Source organism: Pteropus vampyrus, unplaced genomic scaffold (assembly GCF_000151845.1).
Source record: "Pteropus vampyrus isolate Shadow unplaced genomic scaffold, Pvam_2.0 Scaffold129, whole genome shotgun sequence".
Lineage (NCBI taxonomy): Eukaryota > Metazoa > Chordata > Mammalia > Chiroptera > Pteropodidae > Pteropus > Pteropus vampyrus.
Window position 1 is genome coordinate 4720752 of NW_011888910.1, and position 20373 is coordinate 4741124.

General features: G+C 41.0%; 1 protein-coding gene across 2 annotated transcripts in view; it reads left to right on the forward strand.

Annotated features, from left to right (window-relative positions):
• The window catches only part of SLC22A23 (solute carrier family 22 member 23), a 179678-nt gene that overhangs the window by 22816 nt on the left and 136489 nt on the right, over positions 1-20373 (forward strand). The gene's annotated exons all lie outside the window — the stretch shown is intronic.

Consider the following 20373-nt stretch of genomic DNA (forward strand, 5'->3'; position numbering starts at 1 on the left):
TGGTGCCATCCTCTGTAACATGCAAATAAGGCCCAAGTGGGCCTGGACCAAGATGCTGGCTACTGGGTAGTGACACAAAGAGGGGAAACCTTTTTGCTTGAGGACAAAACCTAAGAGCTTGGGGTCACCTGCTTTGACCACTGTGTGAAGTTGAAGGTATGGGTTGAGAGAGCAGGTGACCATGTGAGGTAGAAAGGTATGGCCACTCTTCCTTTTTTGTGAGCAACGTCCCTTGCACCCTTCCACTCAGGCAACGTCGAAGAGAAAGGATGCCTCAAGGAATAATCTCTCCAATGAAGAGAAGATTCTGTGCAGGGAGGTCTGGACCTTGGAGAAGATTTTCTTGCGATTAAAATCCACAAGACTGAAAATATGCAGGAAGGAAGTGTTTGCTCCAGTACTTTCTGCTAATATCTTACTTTGAGATTCTCTTCAAAGCGGTGTGCTATCTGTGTTTAAGTTAAGCGGAACACTGCCTCACCCATTCTCCCCCACTTCTTGGATTTGTCATTGGTAGAACTGAAAGAATTGAGCAGTTCAAGCTAAGTATGTATACACTGCATTTTATCTGTTTATCTGTTGGTGGACCCTTGGGTTGTTTCTACTTTTTGGCTGTTGTGAGTAATGCTGCTATGAACATGGCTATACAAATATGTGCTCTTGTCCCTGCTCTCACTTCTTTTGAGTATATAGACCACTTTTTAAAAAATGAGGTAGTGTAATTTCCTGCAAAGTAAGTAAGCACCACTGGGCTTGGGCTGAGTGTCCTCCCTCAGGAGAAGTAGGGATGTGCAGTGCACTTACATTTCTTTTTTCAGGAGGCTGAATTTTATGCAGTGATTACTTTTTGTTGTGATTGTCCTTTTGCATATCATTTCCTAAGAGTATCTGATGTTTGTCCATTTGTTACTAGTTAGCCATTATCATCTCTTACAAAGAGGAAAAAAGTTGTCATTTTTATTTTCTCTGATCAAATGTAGAAAAAAAATTCCTTTGCTTACTTAGACTACCCTTTCATACTCATGAATAGCACCCCTCCTCCCCTCGTGTAGATTCCCAGGGGTGATAGAACTGTTTTACCCCAGGCTCAAAATCCCAAAATTGTCATGTGTTATAATTTGCAAATGAAATATATACATGTCAACATTTCTCATATTTTGTGATCCAAAAATATTCCTTTTAAAGTGTGTGTGCAGGAGGAGGCGAGCAGAGAGGGTTTCCAAGGCCAAATAAGTTTGGGAGATGTAGTGCGCAGAGTCCCCTCTTCAGGACTGAGGATGCCTGTTAACACAGTAAAGGCTCTGAGAAAACCCGCAAATGAGACTCTGGCTTCACCTCGTTTAAGTGAATGTTACTGTAGTTATTTAATCATTGAGTCCCTGTTTGAGATGAACACCTGCTGGTGCCCTTTCAAGAATGTAGCCTTGAGAACGTGCTTTACCTGCTGACTTGGAAATGAATGTGTCTCAAAGATGCAGCCACACAGGGAAGCATAGTCCAGTTGAAGGGTATCACGTATAGACCATTCATTTTATGTCGTCTTTTCTTCCTGTTTGCCTTACAGAGAGGAGAAGGAGTAGAGAATGCCTAATGGGTAGACTTGGTTATCCTGTGAAAAGCTTGTAAAATCTGCTCTGTTGAATCAGTGGTTAATGGAGAGTACTATTTTGGATTGTCTGTGAATTGCACCTTTTCAGTGCATGCCTGAGGGCGGGATGGAATTCAGGTGCCCTGGCTTAGCTAAGCAAGGCCAAGACCATGAAACCCCAAACACTGATTGTAGTTAATACTATAGCAGAGGATGGTTTTCAAAGAATCATTAGAAGCAGAACAATTGTTTATCATGTTCCTCGTAAGGGGCTTCCCTCTACAGTTCCTAAGTGCTGTGATTCCAAATCCATTAGCAGCGGAAGGATGTCCTCTCTGAAACTAGTTATCTGGGGCCCATCGCCAATATTAGGTCCTGTATAATTCTACCAGCCTGGCACGGTAAGGACAGTGCAGCATACTGGAGCTCTGCTTTGTGAGACTACCTGAGGACCCCGCCTAGGCAACTTGGCAGCTACTTTGGTTTGAGAGGGTTTCTGCCTTCTCTCTCTCTTCTTTCTGAGGTTCGGATTGTCTAGGATATTCTCCATTTCCATCTGTCATACATCTGGCCAGGCCTGGAGTAGGTTCCTGGGGTCTGTCCTCAGGAGAACTGGTTCACAGTGGCAAGCAGCACTCCCTAGGAAGACGGTTCTGGCTTTGGCTTAAGGATGCTTTTGAGTTTTGTGTGAGGAAATATTTTTGGAGAACTGTCTGTCACTTAACAGTTAACTTGTCCCCCAAGATGTCAGAGGCACCCAAAGTGGAAAGAGGGCTCTTTCCTTCCTTGCCTGACCTCGGACTCGACTGTCCCTCTTTCTCTCTGTCCCTATGGCCTGTATCTGCACACTTGCTTCCTGCAGAAACAAACTGCACAGTCACGTTTCGCTGTCACATTGCCAGTTCACCACAGTGTTCTTAGAAGATTAATAGTTAGTTCAAGGAAAAAAATAAAAACATTCCTTTGGGTGTAGTAGTATTGTTAGTTTTTGATTACCAACCTACTTTTTTCCCTTTTGGTCAGAGAAATAGTATATTTAATGAATGATGCTGGGAACTCTGGGAAATGGAGCTGTGCTGCTATTCCCAGTATGCTGCTATTAGGTAAGAGTGAAAGGTACTGCATCCTGAGATCTGCTGAAGGAGTTGAAGAGTATGTAGAATCCCCATGTGGAACTGTGCCTGTTCTTCCAGTCCCCTGCGTCCAGCTGTGACTACAGCAGTGCCCTGGAGAGCACTTTCTACCCTTGCCTCTCCAGCTTTCTATTCTGGTGCTGGCTATGCGGATAGGATGTACAACTAGTAAAGTACCCCTTAATTTGGATCAGTTAGGGGTAAGGCTAAATGAATAACTCAGAATCTCAATGTCAAAACCCTTTTTGAAAGCAGTTTTATTACTCTCACATTCAGATGTTACTTACCAACAGACATAGCCCCCAAGGAGCTGCTTAAATAACAGACAGAATTAATGAGTAATAATCACCTTGTGCCAGTTACTGCACTAGGCACTTTCTTTATATTATTTTTGACTTATAACAAACCTATATTACAGGTTTTGTGACTCTTATATCATAGATGTTGCAACTGAGTTCTCAAGAGGTGAAATAGCGTCCCCAGGATCACAGGACTATCAAGGGGCAAAACTACCAAGAATCGAAACTCAGTCCCTCCGAGTTTGAATCTGTGCTCTCACCATGATGCCCACTTGCTCCAGACAATCACATTTGGGCCCTGGGCTCAGTCCCCATGTTAGTCTCCAAATTCCATGCCTCCTCCAGGCTCTTCTTTATTATATGATGTTCTTCCTCAGAGATGATGGAAAACTATAGCCCAGCTCAAGTGCAATGAAGACAAAGGCCATATTGGTAAAAATTTTAAAAATTGTTTGACTCTTGTTAGACCGTTTGTTGAGTTCAGTAACTTTGGGACACAGTGTAGGCCAGATGCAGCCTGAGGGTTTTGTGTACCTTTGTTACAGCAGGTTGGTGTTGGCTGTCTTCAGGAAAAAGGTCATCAGTTAGATTCACAGTTCTACTGGCTTCCAATCTGAGTTGGACGAGGCAGACAACATCCTTGTTTGAAGAGGCCATTTCACCTCATTCATGTCCTTTCAAGATGGTTAGACCAGTTGAAACAGGAGGAAAAATGACAGCTTCTCAACTACTCTGATTCATAGATGATAAAAGGGATGACTATTTGTCAGGAAGCCCAAGAGTTGGTCTCAATTAAAATGTTGAGGTAATTTAAAAAAAAATTCTTTATGTTCTAAGGGTTTTGAGCTACAGTGAAGGTGGACAGAATGACCTTTAGGTCATTGCATAACAATTAGGTTAGGAATTGGAGATTGACCTTTTTGCCTTGCTTGACATTAATTGACTGGTGAGGTTTATGGGGGGAACTACATGTCCCTGTATATTAGGGTGACATGTCAGAAAATGAGATTTTCCGCAGAAGCCTGATGTAGAGCAACTGAGCCAAGGAGACCCGGGCTCTGCCCATGTCCGGCTCAGCTGCGAGCTGTATTTTGAACAAGTCACTTTACCTCTCTGAGTTCAGGTTTCTCATTTTTAAAATTAGGAGGTTGACCTTGACCTTTTCCAGCATTTCAGTATTAAAATTCTATGAAAAACAAGATACTGTGATATTTTTAATAGCAGCTATTTATTAAATACCTGCTATTCACAGGCACTTTAAAAGTCATTTTTTGTTGGTGACGGTAACAATGAAATAACACTGTCCCACTTCTATAATCTTGTGCCTCCATGTATGTGAAGTGTATTTAGTATCTAGCAAGACAAATGCTATAACCCAGGGGTCCCCAACCCCCGGGCATGGACCTGTACCAGTCCGTGGCCTGTTAGAAACCAGGCCACACAGCAGGAGATGAGCAGTGGGCGGGCGAGCAAGCAAAGCTTTCTCTGTATTTGCAGCCGCTCTCCAGTGCTAGCATCACCGCCTCAGCTCCACCTGAGATCATCAGGCATTAGATTCTCATAGGAGCATAGGTCCCTGGTGCCAGAAAGGTTGGGGACTGCTGCTGTAACCAGTAACAATTTAATATAAACGAGAGAATTGTTTCTGTTTGCATGAACTAGGGCTGTTTCTTTGAGTTTATTGGGAGAAAGAACATAAGTTCTAATCAGACATGTATTTATAATCTTTTGCTTAAAAGTGATTTGACCTTGGACTAGCTGCCCTCACCTCAGCCTCAATTTCATCACCTGTGAAGTGGACACACTGGTAATAATGCCTGTGTTGTAACAGGCTTGTGGTGGTTGCTGAATGAGAGAGCTTAGGTGGAAGCACAAGCAGAGTGCCTAGGCCGTGCAGGTACTTAACAAGTGTTAATTTCCTTTCTTAGAATAATGCTTAATTTACATAATAGGTTTGTTCTATTAAGAGAGAATTATTCATTGTTTAAATAAATTTCTCACATACCCAATATTCTATTGGCTTTTATAATAAAACTAGAATTATCTTTTGCTGGGGAAAAGTTACTAATAGTGAAAAATTTTATGGAAATATTTAAAAACTATATTGCTTATGAGAATTTTATATAGTAATTATGTATTAATTATTTAAATTAAATTATACGTGAAGAAATAATCACAGGGGAAAAAGAATTAAGAAGATGTGTGGCATAGTGAACACAAGCAGACACGAAGAGCATTTGACTTCTGGGAGTGGCAGTTCCTACATGGCACTATCCCTTTGCACCCCCTCCACTGCAGACATTAACTTAGGGACTAGGGATAGAAATAAGGCGTAGACCTTTTCTTCGAGGAGCACACAGTCTAGTGCTAGGGTCGGCAAACTTCCTATGAAGGGCCAAATTGTAAATATTTTCTGCTTTGCAGGCCGTATGGTGACTACTCAACTCTGTATAAGCAGTTGTGCATAAACAGAGACAATACGGAAATGAACAAGTGTGTCTGTGTTTCAATAAAACTTTATTTACAAAACAGGTGGTAGCACTGTATTTGGCCTTCTGACTGTAGTTCACTGACCCCTGAGCTAGTGAAAGAAAGACTTGTAAACAGCAGGCAAATATATTGCGATAAATAGTCTGGGTGTTTATGATCAGTACAGGATGCCATAGAAGTACAGAGAAGGGTCATCTGATCCAGCCTAGGAAGAAGAGACCCCCCTCAATGGTGTTTATTAAACTTTATAAAAATATGGAAATGAATTCATTTGAATCTTTGTAATTTTGTACCCCCTTCCCTCTTCCCTTACAAAGGTAATCAATGCTGATTGAAAGAAAAAAATGCCAGCAGTACAGAAAGTCCACCATACTCCGACCCTTAGGTGATATACAATGTTAAATAATTTTGGTTCAAATGAGTTTTATCCTTTGACTAGGCATTGAGCCAGAAAAATTAGGGTGTATGCGGATATTGTGGGCAGACACAGAGGAGCAATGTAGGCAAAGCGCCCTGAGGCTTTTGGGGAGCTGGTGAGCACTTTGGCGTGGCTGGCTCATGGCAGGAGTTGGCAAGCAGGCGTGTGAATGGGAGGTGAGGGATGACTCAGGTCATAAAGGGAGTTTAACAGGGCTGTGTTAAGTAAAGGTTGTAGCCAAGCAATGAGAAAGGATTGAGGCATTTGTTTTCAGCAAGTGAAAGACGATTTTCCTTCTGCCTCTGAGTTCTTTTAGAATTGATCGATCACACCTGGGTGATCTTTAGTCCTCATTCCAAAAATTTCCTGATCCTATTGTCAAAAGTTCCCCATACTTCGCTCCTTTCCAGAATTGGGTGGGACTGTTTTGAATGTTAATGTTGTACTCCAGTTTTACTCATGCATTGTATTATACTGAAGAATATCTCCTAGTGAAACAGCTTTTTACTTTCTTAGGTCAGTCTTCCAATTACTTAATATAAATTAGTGTGCTCTAAGCCTGTGTGTTGATTTCACTTAGGGCATTTGTGGTTCCTCCCATTAATGCTTAGGACTCCCTTCCTTCCTTCCTTCCTTCCATCCATCCTTCCTTCCATCCATCCTTCCTTCCTTCCTTCCATCCATCCTTTCATCCTTTCATTCTTTCATTCTTTCATTCTTTCTGGTTTTGCAATAGGCCTCTTTAATGTATAGAGCTTGCTCTTAATTTATCTTCTTAGAGGTCGTTGGTGAGGGCCATTAGTAAAATATGCATTACAGAATTTGGAACAACTTGCCAAGTTTTTGGTTGATAGAAGGGTTTTGTTTAATATAATCTCTGCTCCCTCATGGGATATATATTCAGCTTCCCCAAATACCATAGAGGGCATTGTACCAAATAAATAACATTCAACGAAGTAAACTTCTGCTTAGAATTATATGTATGCTCATTTCCTTTAAGAAAAAGTACAGGGAAAATGAGTGCCTCATACGATTCTCCCAGAGATAATCCTACATTGGCGACTGAAGGCCTATTTTTCTGTTTCTCTTTTAAATTCTCTTTGAAAAGGTCTTACTTATATTGCTAGCCCTTTAAAAATGCTCAAATTCAGTAAGAATTAGAAAGCTCCTGATGTCAGTAACTGAAGCAGTGTGGTTTCCATTTCTCTCCCACCAGGAAGATGACACTACAGCAAAGGGTAGCAGGCAATAAGAGTTGTCATTGGAAGGAAAAAGAAACAAGAAGGGATCATTGTGTGTGTGTTAAAATGAACCTAAAATTACTACATTAGTCAAAAATGGGACTACATGAAGTTTAAGAAATTTAACCAACTTTAATGCTGTGGTTTTGGAGTGAGTTTCCTGCAAGTAAGTGAGAACGCAGGTTTGCTAGTCAGCGTGTACCTCTTCAAGCATGAAGAGGCATGCAGTAGATTTTTGGTACAATTTTCCTCAACATGCCATGTTTGGTTTTTTTGGCACTAAGTTAGAAAAAAAAAAAGTCGAGGAACAATCTGAGCAGCAATTAACAAAAAACTGACAAACAAAACTAAGAAAAAACTTTCTCCCAAAGTACCTGGCAAGGGTGTTCATTATGTCATTTAAGGAAGCTTGTAAGGATGCCAACTCTAATTGGTAGCTGTGCTGGCTACTGTTGACAGTGAATCTCCTAAAATTGGAGGATGAGCTTAGGGGCAAAAAGGAAAGAGTAATTTGAGGTGTTTCGAAACATGAAGCATATCTTGAGTTTAGGAAGAAAAAAACCCATATACTGCTAGATTAAAAAATATACTGAAAAACAGAGTAACATAGGCTGCCTAAATGTTGAGAAGCTAATTGTAGCTTATGTGCTTTATCAGTCCAGCTTTTGTAAGGTACTCCCTTTGTCTATGACTAATATTTCAGGGTAGACTCATGCATGCATGTGAGCACGCCTGTGTGTGTCTCTGTTTTCTTGCCATTTCAATTGTCTCTAGTTAAGAAATGCAGGGCATGGCAAATCCATGGTATGTAAAACAGTGGTTCATGAGAGGTTGCTGAAATGCTACTTTACTGGGGAAGATGGTTGCAGAAGATTGTTGACCCTCTATATTTCTCTAAATTCCTACAACTCAGTCAGGAATTTTGTTTTACTTAAGCTTTTGAAATTTTAAGCAGTATTATCCCCTTCATAATGCTGAGCAGAAACGTGTTGTCCTTTTATTTCAACTGACTGTTCTCAGGTTTAGAAGAGATAACTTGCATGATGATGGGTAAAACCCTCCTGGTTTCTAATGGAACAAGCTCAAATGGGGAATCTTCACTATTTTTTAGTGAAACTTGGGGGAAATTTTTCATTTAGTTCCCTAAACAATGTTTTTTGCTTTAGTCAATGTGCATTAACATAAGTAAACTTCAGGCTGCGAAAACTTGGTTTGTTCCAAGTCACTGTCCAAACAAGCTTACTCTAGGTCCAAGTTCTTACATTGTGTTAAAATGCATAGTCCTGAAAAATTGCAAAGGCTTTTGGTTGTTATTTTTCATTTTTAATGATTTTGTCGTACCCTTGCCACCATCACTTCACTTGCCACCATGGGAGTTTATTTATTATTATATTTACCTGAATTTTTTCTCTCATTATAAGATTTATAGATTAATTATACAGTTTGGTAAGTCAAGAAAAGTATAAAACTGAAAATAAAACTCAGTCTTAATTCAACCCTCCAGGGACAGTCACTTTAAATATTTTGGAATGTTGTCTTCTGATTTTCCCTACATACATAAACATCTCTTCTATCTACTGGTTTTTTATTCTGGGGCTTTCTCATACCATTATATCATGAGCATTTTTCTCTATTAGTTTGCAAAAGCAAGTTTTTAATGGCTCTGTTGTATTGTTGGACATTTAGTCAAGTTCCCATTTTTTTCTCTTATAAGTTACAACCAGTGAACATCATTGCACTGGGACCTCTGGGCCTCTCCAATAATTTCCTTAGGAAAAAAGTTCCATGAAAAGGAATCGCTGAGATAAAGAGTGTACATTATTTAAAGTAATATGATGCATATTGCCGAATTGTCTTTCAGAGACACAGTGCCTAGTTTATATTCCTAACACAGACTTACACCTCTTTGTTTCTCCTGCATCTTTGGGAAATTAAAAGAAGTTTTTTTTTGAAAAACAAAATATTGAGCTTTGATTTTCATTCATGGAACTGAGCATTTCCCAAGTGTGCGTGTGTGTGTTTTTTAACCATTTGTTTCATATTTTGTTAATTGTCTGGGCGCTTTATTTATTTCTAGTTGGAATATTAAACTGTATTGTTAATACTTACTAAATATTAAGGATATTAATCCTCTGGATATTGTAGGGAAGGATAAAAACCTTTTTCCTCTACCCTCCTAGGTTGTGTGTCTGGGGCCCTGGAAATTAGACTGACAAAAGACAGATTAACAGAGTTTATTAACATGTGCAGTTAGCATACATATGGGAGTACTCAGTGATGAGTAACACAAAGGATGGTTAAAACTTGAGTTTATATAGCATCTTAACAAGAGAACAGGAAATCTATAGAGAAGTGACGATACAAAGGAAAAGGTGTTTAGGCTTTTAGGAATGGCAGACTTGGGAAGATAAATATATGGGGGAAACTAATGGGAGATAAGGGTCATTTTAGTAAGATTTGTTTGCAGACCCATCTCAGTGACTTTATAGTCTTTCCTGGCTAAAAAAAAAAAAAAAAAATCCCCCAGGAGAGAGGATTTATGGCAGCCCTTATTTCTCAGAAGTTTCTGCTTTTAGTCAGATAAGGGAAGCTCTGAGAATGCTTCTTTATACATCTGCTGATTCTCATTTGCCTCCAGCTCAAAATCATCCTTAAGCCAAAGTGGCATCTTTTGGGTGGCATATTCTGATCCCCTACAATATATTTTACAAATTTGGGTCTTTATAATTTTGTTTATGGCATTTTTGATACATGGAAGTTTTAAATAATTAAGATGTGCAAAAATTAAGTAGTAACAGTTAAATTGTTATAAAATCTATCAGTCTTCCCTTAGGTATCTTTTTTTCACTGTAGTTTTTATCCTTAGGGATTCCATTACCACTTCAATGTTGCATAAGTAATTTGTTTCCTTGTGGTTTTCCATAAAAATCAATATTTTTATGTCTTTTCTTTTGTTCTCTTATGTTTCTTTCTTTTCATGTTCTTGTTTTACATTTTACTTTGTCATCATATTCATTATTGATGAAAATAAGATCATTTTCCTTATCTCCCATTTATTCTTCAGAAATTTCATTTAGTTTCCTGGACGAATATTTCTTCTTCAGAAATTGCATTTAGTTTCCTGGATGAATATTTCTCTACTCTGGCAAGTCAAGCAATTAGATTATTACTTTGAAAATAATGTAAATTTTATTCCTTTTCTTTTAGCTTATCCTTAAATATATATGTAGAAAAAAGTCTACCAGGTTTTCTGTAACCTCTGACTTTTTTTTAAATGGAACCTGTGCAACTAAACTTGAGAACATTTTTTATGGTCAGTTTTCTCACCGTTTAGTCATGGCTCACAAGCATCATGCGGCATCGCCAATAGCACACCCCGGTCTTAGAACAATGGCAAAGAAAGCAAGCCTCAGACTATGAAATAGGGCCATGACTTTAACACTTTTATGATCTTGTTAGAACTGCTGATAAAGTGTTAACATGCCTAATTAGAGGATTGTTTTCATTGTTCTGTAGGGAATGGATTTGAGGAAGGCTGGAAATAATCCATGGAGACTCTTGTATTAGTTTGGGAAGGGAGGATGGTGACATGGTCTACATCCTCTTCTCTTCCTGCAAACTTCATCCCAAGGAAATTTAATCAGGGAATAGGGTTCAATTTGAAGATACCAGAAACCACTCTAGGTATTTAAGGAGCTAGGAATTGAATACAGGGACATAGTACCCACTAAACTGTAGGAGCAGTGAATGCCTGGGCCTCCAGAAGGATTCCTAGAACAGCTCCCTGGACAGGAGGCTGAGAAATTGGAGCTCACTGTCCAACTGCTGGCTCTAAGATCACACCATAGCCACCTCCAGACCAAGCCTTGTCAGATCTCACCAGCAAAGTGTCCCACTTACTCCCTGCTTCATGCTCTTCCTAATCTAAGTCATCCCCCGAATTAGAACTAGGTTGTGCACTGAAAGTTATTTTGGGGTGTACAGCTGATTGGCAGGACCTAAGTCATATTTGAAACCTTAGCTGTGAGTCTGGAAGTATTTTTTGTTTTGTTTTGTTTGTTTGATTTAGCCTTTCAGCCCACACATCAGAAGGATGGTCAGTGAACCCCTACCAAGTCCCTATAAATCAGGTTGTCTATAGTACAGATGGAGTTTGGGAGATGGGGAGATGGGCACAGGATGTGTTTAAAAAAGGAGAATTCTCTGGAAGTGGTGACTGATTCAATGTGGGGGGTGTGAGAAGAAGGAGATGGCAAGGGTAATGTCATAGACAAAACCCATTACTTTAACTCCTGGTTTTGCATGTTTTAGATTTTTTAAAGTTCTTTCGCCTTTGCTCAGTGAAATGACCAATTGCTATAGCAGAGCAAACAAATTTCGAGAGCAAGGTGATCACAAAGCTTCCTCATACTTCTGAGATTCTTTTGAAGATAATATTATGTCTGAACACATTTTCTTTTCCCAATACATTTTTGTCAATACAGAAGTAGAAGTCAAACAAAGGATGTTATCTCAATGGTGCCACCAGCTCCACCCCACCCTGGTTGTGGAATGTGTCTCAGGGTGGGTCTACAGGCTTTAAAGGGTGTTGTAATAGACAGATCTCTGGGCATGAGAAACCTCATCTTAGGGGACCTGCTAGGGCCTGGAGTCTCTTTGCTTGTTTTCTCAGAGATACTGTCTACTTTTCTGCCTAATCAAGGGAGTTGATGCACCAGTTCTGGATTCTTGGGTCCCCTCCCCCAGGCTGAGCACAGCAGTGTCTGCAGACTCTTCTAACTAGGCTTTCTTTCCTTACTGGCTGTAGAAATGGTTCTGTCTCTCTCAACTGTGTTAATTTTCCACTCCACTGTTGTTAATTGATAGAGGTTGTGTTGAAGCGGCCGCTGAACATCTCATTAGGCAGCAACTAAATTGGGCCATGGCTGCCCAAGGCCAGGTAGAGTTATTATTCGGGTGGCTGAGCTCACAATTTCCCCCACCTCCTAGAATGCTTTTAAAAAAAATTTCTTTTGTCTCCTGGCCATCTAAGATAAGTATAATGTGCTCCTTTGCATCACTCAACCTCAAATAAAGTCATCCATGGGAAGTCTGGGTGGAGACCTGAGTGAATGATTCTCTGCCACAGAGCCAATGGCTGGTGCCCTCCTCCTCAGCAGCAACCTGGGATTGGGTGTGCACCTCTCTTGGCAAGAATGTGCCAGGCTGAGGTGCAGGAAGGTGTGGTATGATTGTGATATTAATGATTACAGGTGTTGTAAACACCTCCTCTCCAAGATTAGCCAGATGTGCTTTATTATAGGTGTAGCCATTACTCTTGGAATCAATTACTTTGTGGGCAGTTTCCTGTGTTGGGCAGAGAGGAGAAAAAACAATTCAGAAATGGCCTCAACATATAAACCTAGCTGTGGAAGCAGAATATACACTGTTAGTTATGATGCTTTAACTCATATTATAGGTAGAGCCTGCATTCATGAAGTTAGAGAATGGTTGCACCTTGAAAGGTGTTTATTAAAAATATTTTTTTCTTCTAGAAACAATATACACATGAATGTTGGTTTTCCAGGCTTGCTGTCAAAAGCCCACTTACCTCATAATCTAGTTTTACAATCCTGCATTTACAGTAAAAAACAGTAGCCAAAGCTACTGTGTGTGATTTATGCAGCATTTGGCTACATGCTGCTCTTGGGAGTTGATTGTTTGAACCCTAGCCCAGGACTGGGAAGCTCATTCATCAGCTCATTCATCGTCTTCAAAATGAAAAAGAATAGGCAGGGCAGGGTCAGTGAGTTGTTCTCACACTTGAGCAGGTGTCAGAATCACTCGGAGGGCTTGTTAAACCATGTCTACCACTTACTTCATGCAGGAAGTTCTCCTTCAGGTGGGGGAGGGGCTAAGAATTTGCATCCCTAACATTCCTGGATGATGCCAATGGCTGTTGGTGTCTGGAGCACACATTGGGGACCACTGAACTAGACATAGGAGGGAGTTACCTTTCTAAAGAACTCCTGTATCTGAATTCTTAATGATAAGATTCTGTCGGACAAGCAGTGTCCTGCTCTCCAGACACACGAATGAACCTGGACAACAACAAACTGCAAACCATTCCATCACCGAGGTTGTGTGCGGTCTGTGCTTCCATTCCTTTTCTTCCTAAGCCTGGCATTGGCCATCACTCTGGAAGGGTGAGGAGTTAGTAACTCTCTCCAGGTTTCAAGAAAGCTAAACATGCCTTGGGGGGCATCAGTGAGCAAGTATGGGTCCCAAGAAGTCCAAGGGACAGTGTGACAGGCAACAACCTTCCTGCCTACTCAGCAATGGCTGATGTAGAAGTTCAGCTTTTCCCAAAGTCCACTGAAGCTGAGACCCACAGATAAGGACTCCTGGGGGCTTCCATCAGGCTTTCTCGAAATTTGGAAACAGGTTGGCGAGAGGAGGGCAGGACCTGAGCTTACAAGTGGCAGGACCAGAGCCTACGTTATATTCTGGATCTCAAGATAGACAGACAAGGGGAAGATGGCGAAAGAGGCAGAGCTAAGATCAGGTCTGGCCCAAGGCCTTCCGTATAGGGCGTGCCCATCCCCACAAATTCTGTTTCTGTTCTCAGAACTCTTTCTGTTCTGACATTCCCCACTCCCCTACCTCACGGTACTTCTCTCCAGCTTCTTCACTCTCACCTCTCCATGTCCACTAACCCAGAGTGACTAAAGCTTCCCAGAACTGAAAGCTTTAGCCACTTCTTTCCACCAGAAGGGCATCTGTACCACTGATGGGGTGATGTGGATGGTGGGGACTGCAGTCTTCATAGCATCACCAGCAGAGACCCTCTTTGTTTGCCCTTCTGGCCCAGACTTCATCTGTTTGTGGATTGAGTGCTGTGTCCTCATGTGTACTCCATTAGGATACACATCACTTCAAGGGACTAAACATGGGTTTCTCTCCCGTTTCTGCAAAAGGAAAAAAGAAAAATGGAGGGTTATTTTTACTTGTTTGTTAAATAATAAAACAATTGCAAAAATAGTCTAAATGTTGTATTCACTAATTGATTGGCTTTCTCTCCAAGTGAGCAGATAGCTTTAGAGTGGAATATGGGAAAACACAAGAGATATTTATAAGGAGAATAATATGAATGGTTAGTTAAATTTGATATTTCAACATTTGCTGTTAACCCCTCTTTAAGACTACTTATGAAGTTTGAGGAGTTTTATAAGGTGGAAACAAATATTGCTTTTAATTTCCTCATGTCATTAAGATACCTGGTGCAAAAAGTTGGCAGGGCCTTCCCATCTCCTGGGCTGTATGGCAGCTCTGCCAGTGAGAAGGGTGCTGGTGACCAGGAATGCTCACCTCCTTGGCTGCTCCCTCTCCCTTGGGTTGCTTTCCTGTGGTAGCTGGGACAGAAGGAATACACATCCCCAGATTTCATGGGGTTACTCCCTGCAGACTATTATAACCTATCCCAGACTAGAACATTTCACTGCCTTGTAGGCAAATTATATTTCTCATTTTTGGATTTTCAAAAATATTGAAGACACTCTTAATGGTATGTGTGACATGGCACTGCTAATGGTGTCATGATCCTTACCACAGTTATTATATTGCCCTTATGATTCATTACAATTGGCATCTGTGTATGTTTCTCTCTGATTTATTTTCTATTTGCCCCTCTCTAGTGGGATCTTGTGTGTGATAATGCCTGGAAGGTCCATATCGCTAAATTCTCCTTACTGGTTGGATTAATCTTTGGCTACCTAATAACTGGATGCATTGCTGACTGGTGAGTACCAACGTCCTGCCTCACAATACATTGGAAGCCACAGGAAGCCTTTTCTGGCTAAAGAGGAGTGGTCAGTGTTAGCTACTGTTACTAAGTCTTTTCTCTGCCCTGGTGTTGGAGCCAGAACGGAAGGCCAAAGCTATCACCTGGAGAATTCAGAACTAAAAGAATTGGCCAGTGCATGTAAAAGACCCTTTGGAAGTGAGAATTTAATTTCATTGCAATTCTCTAGTTGCTAGAATCTAGTAAAACCAGCCAGTATCCTGCAGCCCCATCTCCTACTGACAGCCAGTGTTTAGTTAGGAAGAGCCTGAGGATACAGGTTTGGGGCTTTCTGGACTGGGCCCTTAGGGGTCAGGTGTACAAGATGCATCAAAAAATGGGGAGCGGAGGACCTGGAGACTCTGCCCACATGAACTTAATGGGTAGGATTGTGCTGATGTCACAGATTTTAGAGAGGGATAATCCTTATATTTGGCTTGGCCAGGAGATGCCTCTGTGGGGTCCATGGGGAACCAGACCTTGAAAAGTGGACAGCATTTGGATAATGGATGGGCATTGCAGGCAGAAGAAGGGTAGTGACCAGAGGTGAGGATGAACATGCTTTGCTTGGGTGGATGAGGAGGTCTAAGGGCCTGGAGCAAAGCGTATGGTTCAGGATGAAGTGACGAGGTTGGTAAGATGGCGATGGGGCGGAGGAGATGGTAGCAGAGATGGTAATGGTAGTAACAGTAACAACGTTAGCAGCTGACACTGACTGATTACTGTTGCCAGGCGCTGTGCTAAGTATCTTTGTATGTGAACATATCCCATCCTCACAGCACCCCTGTAGATAGGTACTATTATTACTGTTGTCTTATAGTGGAAAAACAGAAGTTTAAGTAAAATCCCCAAATTCACTCCGCTTTTAAGTTGGAGAGCCAGGACTCGGAACTAACCTCCTGGCTCCAGAGGCTGCCTCTTCACAAGTGTGCCGCAACACTTATATTTAAGGCATTCTGTGGTCACAAGGGCAGCAGTGGTGACACATTTGAGCTGGGAGGCGGTGCTCAATGCTGATAAGATTTTCAAGGAACAAGACTGCTCAAGGAGAGAGGCATGGGGTAGCTGTTCCCCCTTGACCTTCTTTTATCATTAGAGGAACTTCTTTTGTGACTAAGGATGTCTTGCACCCAATGACACGATAAGTGAAACAACAAATTCCTATGCCTTTGGCTTCGCCCTGTGGTTCCCTCTGTACCCTGGTTAGATGAGAAAGCTGGCTGGGGCGCTCCAGCAAGAGCCTGGGGGTACAAAACAGCAGGTGGAGCCCAGAAGAGTTATGTACTACTTTCAAGTTCTGGAAATTTCTTTCCAAAATTTAGTCTCTGTTTGGAAGTTCCTTGCATTAACATGTAGTGTGATTTCCTGTGTGTTAAGAATTTGCTTAATCATCATTTGTAAATACTTCTTAAGGACACATTCCCTGGGGGCAGTAACAGAGAAGCTGTAAAGGACCTCTGGAAACCTATGCCAAGGCCCCCTTGGGTTTTTTTTTTGAGGGGTGGGGAGAGTGCAAGGTTTTTTTTAAACAAATACTTGAGCTTAAAGATTTTCAGAGTAAGCTATACTGATCTAACAGATGTTCTAATTCCAATATTTTGACCACAAGGACATTTTGTTTCCCAGAAATCTGCATCGAAATAGGTTAGGAAAATACACTAATATAATCCACGTCACTTCTTTCTACAAAAGCAGACTTGACTGAGGTTTTATTGTCCTTGTTCAATGATTTCATAAGGAAAGCAAATATGTACTTCTATTAATATCAGTCTGTAATAGGTTTAAATTGTTTAGAAGTTGTTTTGTGATTTCTTGCTTCTTGCATATACATGCTGTTTGGCCTTCCTGATCACACACAAGGCCTGAGAACAAAAAACAGAAGAGTTTAGGGCCTTCCTTCATGAGCAGCCAGTCTGATGTTGCAAACACACTTGCCTGTAGTTGCTTTTCCAGGGTCCGTGGTGGATGGTTGTGGGTGCCCAGAGAGTCAGAGCACAATGCTTTGTGCTGTGGCTTTTTTGAACATTTTGAGTGGGCCTCAGTTCCAGTTTGAAAGTTTGCTGTTTTCCACCATTCATTCATTCATTTATTCATTCATTCATCTATTTTTGGTATTTCACTCCCTGCTAGAGCCTTACTTGAAAGAAAATAAACACATTTAGAGGGAATTCCAGATTTCATAGTTGTCGCGCCCATTTCATGGCTACATGGGAAGGTTGATTAAGTCATAGGTTAAACTTTCTAAGACTGCAGTCAGCATACAATAAAACTTAATTAATATACTTTTTTCTTTAAAAAGTTACTGTTTTCCACACATATCATGTTTGGGGATATACATTATATATTGTCATATGATGCGTTTAGATGTATGGAAGTCCTGTCAGTGGCTTTCACCAGAAGACCTTCCCCCACTTGTCCCCTCCATCATTGGTTTTTTTGCTGGGTGTTTGGCAGTTCTTGCTGTAGGAGCCCTCTGCACCCTTCTCCAGCTGGGCCTGGGAGGATGGCCCTTTTGAATTGCTATGGAAGACCCCTTGCCCTCTAGCTCCTGGCTGAACCTGGCTGGAGAAAGGGAGGAGAGTGAGTTGGGGGTATTTTAATCTCTAGCTTGATCTCTCCAGGGCTGCCAGGGGTTGGCTGCCTCCTTTAGGCCCCTCTACACATAGCCCCTCTCTCTCTCTCTCTCTCTCTGGGTACCAAGACCATCTGTCCCCCAAGTCCCCTTCTGTTAATAGCCCCAAGATTTTCCTCACAATTTGCCCATCCGTTTGTAAATAACCCCTTTATTAAAATATCCTCAAATTGTGGGATACCTGTTTCCTGTTGAGATCCTGTATTACTTCTCTATGGCTGCTGTAACAAATTACCACACACTTGGTGGTCTAAATTAATTTACATTTCTGTAGTTCACACTAGGCTAAAATCAAAGTGCTGCCAGGGTTGTATTAGTTTTGGGGGGCTCTAGGAGAGAATCCATATCCTTGACTTTTCAAGTTTCTAGAGGTTGCTTGCATTCCTTAGCTCTTGGCCCCTCTTCTGGCTTCAAAGCCAGCAAAGGTCAGTCAGTTCCTTCTCACTCTACCATCTCTCCAGTTCTCTGCAACCAGGAGAGGTTGTCTGTGTACTTAGATTGGACCCACCTGAATAATCACCTCATCTCAAGATCCTTAACCTTAATCACATCTGCAGAGCCCCTTTTGCCATGAAAGGTAACAGAGTCACAGGTTCTGATGATTAGAATGTGAACATCCTTGAGGGCCATTATTCTGCCCACCACAGAGTCTAACTGATAAGCTCTCTGCACTACAGATTTAGGAGTGTGATTTTATCAGTCATCTCTGAGGGGATTCTGCTCTTGGGGAGACAGTTCACACTAAAACTCCAGTGGTTATAACTAACACTTGTTCAATTCTTGCTAAATTACTTGCACTTACCTCCTCGTGATAACAATCCCATTAGGTCAGCATTGACGGGCTGTTCCTAAAGAAAACACGAGGCTCATTCAGGCAACTGTGGTCTTTCTTAAGATCATGTAGTTCATAAATGATGAGTCTGGGTTCCAGGCCAGAGTGCTCTGAATTTGAAGACCATGTTTGCCCCACAGTTCCTAATAATATTGTTTACTTACTGATTTTAGGAACCATTTGGGAGGGAGAGATTTAGAATAGTTTCTACAAGTTAAAAAAAAAAAAAGTCAAGGATCTTTTCTAAAGTATCAGAACAAGGCAAACCATGTTGATGGGCATCAGGGATGTAGACATGCAGGAAGGAATCATAAGAGCTGCAACATATAACTATTTGTTTTGTTCCAGGCACTGTGCTTATGTCCACCATCTCTCTTAAAGATCTCAATAATGCCGTGAGATAGGATGGTATACCTCATATAGACAAGAGATTTGAAGGGAAGTAAAAATGGATAAATTAGATTTTGTTTTCTTTCATTTTAGGAGGCCAACTAAGCCATATATTAAATTTTTAAATTTATTTCTATAAAATCATTTGGTTTGCACAAAATTACTTATAGTCTCTCCTGATAAGGGCTCAGTGATCCCAGCGCCAGTCAAGGGAAGTAATTAATGGCTAAAATCTCCAAGAAGACCATTGACTTAGATTGGCATTGACCTTAATTCACTAAAGTGTCTATGGGGAATATTAGAAGCCTAAGAAATTCTGAATGAAATTGCATCCTGTAGTTCCCTCCCCCAAATTTCCTTGAAGTTATATCCATGTCCTTCAAAAGGCAAAGCCATGTGTTACTTAGCATTGCTTTTTTTAAAAAACAGCTTTATTGAGAAATAATTTATGTACTATAAAGCTCACCATATTAAGTGCACATTTCAATGAGTTTTAGTATATTTACAGAATTATACCACCCTCACCACACTCTAAGTTTAAAACATTTCCACCACCCTAAAAGGAAGTCTGACCATTTATAGTCACTAATTCTCACTCCTAGCCCTAGGCAACAATGATTCTACTTTCTGTTTCTCTTTGTTTGCCTTTTCTGGTTATTTTGTTTTTATGTAGATGTCCTGTCATAAGTATGTCCACCCGAATTCAAGCCATTCATCTACCTGTCATGTGTTTGGGGTCCCAGGCATGGATTTTCTTCCTTCGGCACTTCTCTAATTTCTCTGTGAGCTGTTGTACTTCAAGCTGGTTGTGTTATATTAATCTGTGCGTTGGAGATTTTTTCCCCTCTAATAAGTTGATGAAGGAAAATCTGGAAGATTAGCAAGGGAGGCATGGAGGACTAGTGACTTTTCATTCCCATACATCACCCCTGCTGTCCTCCCAGCCACACCTAGAATACATCGCTCCATTGTGGTGCCATTCTAGTAATCCGCCAACCTAATTTGTGTGCTGCTTTTTCCAGAAACAGTGGACTGAGCTTCCAACCCCTTGCTGTCTGGTGAGCTTCACTTTCAGGTCTATACCCATTATTTAAAGTTCAAACTATCTTAGTTTAGTCTGTGATCCCTTAAAAATTAATTCTTATCACATAGTTGAAACAAATCGGCAGCTGGCTGGGCCCTGGTTCTGATAGGCTGTGTGTGAGATCAGGTACCTGAGTAGCTACCAGCCCTGAGAAAGGAAATGAAGCTGCTTCACTCCATGTCTCTGTAGGCTTTGGAGCCAATTCCAAAGGTCAGTGATTTCTCGAGACATTTAAATGCTGGGTGTGTCAAGGTTTATGTTTGGGGAGTTGTTATTGATTTTGTTACTCTTGCCTTGAATTATCCTCCTATGTACTCAGAAATAGACTTGCCAACAGGAATTGGGTTCCTGTCTCAGTTCTATTATGCAGTAGCTGTTTAATCTATGCCCCCTTATCTACAAAATGAGGTTGAGCTAAATTTTACCTGAGGGCTTTTCTGTCCCTAG